The sequence below is a fragment of the Benincasa hispida genome, chromosome 12, assembly GCF_027475165.1.
Source record: "Benincasa hispida cultivar pf3 chromosome 12, pf3_genome.v1.1, whole genome shotgun sequence".
Taxonomy (NCBI): domain Eukaryota; kingdom Viridiplantae; phylum Streptophyta; class Magnoliopsida; order Cucurbitales; family Cucurbitaceae; genus Benincasa; species Benincasa hispida.
Genome location: NC_143489.1, coordinates 56,219,652 through 56,223,892, shown reverse-complemented (window position 1 = coordinate 56,223,892; position 4,241 = coordinate 56,219,652). Strand labels below are relative to the sequence as shown.

Below are 4,241 nucleotides of genomic sequence, written 5' to 3'. Positions count from 1 at the left end.
ATGCAGACAGCCTAGAGCAGACAAAAGAGCTATGCCGATGTAAGACGTAAGGACCTGAAATTTGAGACTGGGGTGAAAGTGTTCTTAAAGGTGGCACCCATGAAGGGTATTCTGAGGTTTGGCAGAAAAGGAAGTTGAGTCCGAGATTCATTGGACCTTTCGAGGTCCTGGAACGAGTTGGCCTTGTAGCTTACCGTTTGGCCTTGCCCCCAGCATTGTCTTCGGTTCATAATGTCTTCCATGTTTCGATGTTAAGGAAGTATGTGGCAGACCCATCCCATGAGTTGACTACGAGCCCTTACAGTTGAATGATAACTTGAGTTACGAGGAGAAGCCCATAGTGATTCTTGCCAGAGAAGTAAAGACATTGCGCCGTCGGGAAATTGCTTTTGTGAAAGTTTTGTGGCAGAACCACCAGTTCAAGGAAGCCACCTGGGAGCGAGAGGTTGAGATGAAGGCCCAATACCCGGAGCTTTTTCAAGGATGAACTTTTAAGGACGAAAGTTCTTTGAGAGGGGAAAAATGTAACATCCCACACCTTTTTATTTATTTATTTTTTTGTGTAAAACTTTTTCCTTTTCAGTAATTGTCCTTAGTTGAAGGACATGTTTGGAGTTCTGAATTTAAAGTATAAACGCGAGGATTTAAGTGTTTTCGTGGAATTTATTCAAGAATTTTTCAATTTGGAAAAAGTTATGGCAGAAATTAATTATTTTTGGAAAAAGGAAAGAAATTAAATAGTATAAAGTGGGTTAAGAAATTTTTTTTTTTTTAATTAAAGTTATACTATTTTCCTTTTATTATTATTATTATTATTATTTTATTATATAAATATGATTTATATCTAGTGGAGGAGAAAAGGACTATGGTTCATATGTTGCATATGATGTGATATTAAACCATAAGTTATAAATATAATAAGATTGTATTTATTTTTTTTTAATTTAAAAGATTATGGGATAATTGTTGTCGATTTGTTCTCTGTAACCGAATAAGATAATGGGAGGTTGCATTCAGTTTTCGTAACTGAAGGATAAAATAAAAATTGTTTTCATTTTACAAGAGATAAGATAATCGCTCACCGATTGAGTACACTGCCTATCGCCTAGCAAACTGAGAGCATACACGATAACTCAAAGTTTACTAAACGATCGTGTACACACCCACATTTCCTAAATGACCGTCTAGCTTTTTCTAAGTGATCGCGCGTCCGAACGTTTTACTAAACGTTCGTATATACGTTCAGCTTCAGTTTACTACACGATCGTGTACCTCTACCTAAACGGTCAAGCATCCGTCTATACGATAGACCTCAGATTTCTCACACTTGCTTGGTCGTGGTAAACGATCGTTTCTTCCTCCTTCCCTCTACCAAATCCAACAGAGCCCACACCTCATGGATTCTCACTATGAGAATACCAAGGGTTTCAAGTGGTGGTGCCTTCACTGCTGCCTTGTTCGTGAGGAGTCTGTTTGTGAGTAGACGATGATGAGATTTGGTGGACGATTGGTTTGGCTTGCACAACAAGAGCAAGAGGTGTAATCCTTTGACGAGAGCGAGATTTGAGGCGAAGAATAGTTCTTCAACTGGTATGTATCTTGTTTTCTTCGTTGCTTAAAGTTCAAAGCATACCGTAATTTGTTGGTAAATGTATAACTAGTCTGTTTGATTGTGAATGCGGTAATTCTTCACAATGAGTTTGGAACGATCTTGCTTCTGCTTAGAGGTACTCTTTGATAAGAGTTCCTTCGATGGTAAGATCACAAACTCCTCTGTGAAAATTCGAACACCACGAACAGTAAAACTCCTACGAACTCAACAACTCAAGACTTCTTGGATACCACCAGTGAAGTCTTCCTCACTATCCTCAAGGTGAGAATCTAGGTAGAGTGGTAGGCTTGCCTTAGATTTTGGTAAGGGAATTACCATTGAGAGAAATGTTACAAAGGAATGAAGATGATGTGTAGAGAGAAATTTCACAGAAAAACTCAAAAATCACGTATGGAACACCTTCCAACCTTCTCTGCAATCTGTCTATATGAGAGATGAGGGAGTTATCTGATAACTCCTTCTCAACACGTAAAATAACTCCAAGCTCCCCTTAGGAGTTATTTTACTTTTTTAATTATATTAAAATTAATATAATTAAAAACCAACTATATATTATATCAATATAATATATAATCTACAGTTTATATTATATCACATATAACATGACAACTTATATTCACTCATATAACCTATAGTTTTAATAAGAATCATAGCCATATTAATTTTAACCTATAGTTTTTATAAGAATCTCATTCGTATACTTAATGTTTGAATTATGTTCAAATAACAACCCGTCTCATCAAGCTATGTAGTTTTAATATGAATTATATTCATATTAATTCTAACATATAGTTTTTATATGAATCTCATTCAATAAATGTTTGAATCATATTCAAATATTTATCTCTCTCATTAAACTTTATAATATAATATATCCACATACATTATATTAATTGTATCTCATACAATTAATTCCCTTTAATTAATTTGAACAATTCAAATTAATCTAAAATTAATTGGTTCTCATTAAACCCTTATTGAGCTAGAAATGGGACCTTATGGACCTACAAATTAGAAGCTTTCATGATATGAGATTAATTAATCAAACTCTTTAATTAAATTAATCAACATCCATTAACTGTCAGTCACTCTACAATAGACTAACAGTTGCACTCTTTGCACTGTAGATAAATTTCTGTATCCATTGGATATAACCAATCAACGGCCCGTTGACCCTTCACAAATTGCTCGTAAGTACAGCTGGGTAAAAATTGCAGTTTTACCCGTATAGTTGCATCTAATTCTTTAAGTACCATTGATCCCTCTAATGAATAATAAGTCATAGTCCCACTATAATTAGACCACTCTCTGGCTAATGAGAGGATGAGGGTTGTCATTGTTCAAAACCCTGAATCAACCCTTAGGGGAGCAATTCATCTACTTACGCCAACAATGGGAAGAAGTGAATTCCATCTTGTGTAGTTGAGTTCCTAGCTCTCCACTTAGAAAATTCTCCAAAATGGTATGCATAATGAATCGGAAAATCTAATGACTCTCACCTATGCAGATCAAAGGACCATCCTTATAGGTAGGAATTCACAATACACGATTCACTCAATATTAAGGTCAAGTCACCTATGGTCATCCTAGTGAAACGTAAGTCTCTTCAAGTAATGGTGTTATAAAGAGAGACAAATCATTTCATGGTTCGATCTTATACAAACTCTTTGTATAGGATGCCTTCGTTCACATATCCACATGAATGATCAGGATCAGATCATTTGTAACACTTTACAACAATTGTAGCAATTATAAAATAGGTCGCATTCGTAATGTCACTAGGATAAGGCACCCGACCTTATCCATATACTACAGACCATTTAGATTATTATTTAAACATGATTCACCTGTATGTCAACACATATATATTTAAGTTATATAAAATAACCTAGGATCTTAGTTTATTGGATTGAGTTAATGTACATATAAAATATTTATTTTATTAATAACAATTTTTTTATACAAGTTTACAAACTACGGGAATATAAGAGATTTAGGATACCAATCCTAACATTTATCACATTCCTGTACAAATTTATGTGCATCTAAAAGCAACATTGGCAAGAAATATATGCTTTATATAACCTTTCCAACAGTCTTAGTACTTGCAAAATGTCTTTCACATGGGGCTTTATGGCATGCCTCTAAAATAACAAATACTTTTTCTTCAATAATACAACTTCCCCATATTTGTTGGCTAGTTGTCTCCGGTGGAGCCATGGCGTTTGCTAAGTAATTTGCAATGTATGTACACCATGAAGCTATGTTAATAGCAAATAGTCTTTCAACGATGAATGAGTCTTTGATTTCTTCTATTTTTGTTTTGCTTCTCCTTTAAGCCTAGATAATTGATCAGCCACTTGGTTTTTTGTCCTTTTTCGATAAAGGATTTTAAAATCGAATTCTTGCAATAAGAGGATCCACCTAATCAACCACAGTTTCACATTTTTCGTGGTTAAAAGATATTATAAAGCTGAGTGATTTATATGTACTATCACTTTGGTAAGATATGAATTTCTCAAACCCGAACACCACTGCAAGTGACTCCTTTTCTGTGGTGTAATTTTCTTGAACTCCGTTCATTGTCTTGCTTGTATAATAGATTGGGTGTATGATCTTCTTTCTCTCT

The 4,241-nt window shown here is 34.5% G+C and overlaps 1 pseudogene; it reads left to right on the top strand.

The window, feature by feature from the left end:
* Positions 1–487, top strand: LOC150032082 (uncharacterized; annotated as a pseudogene).
* Positions 488–4,241: the final 3,754 nt, after the last annotated feature.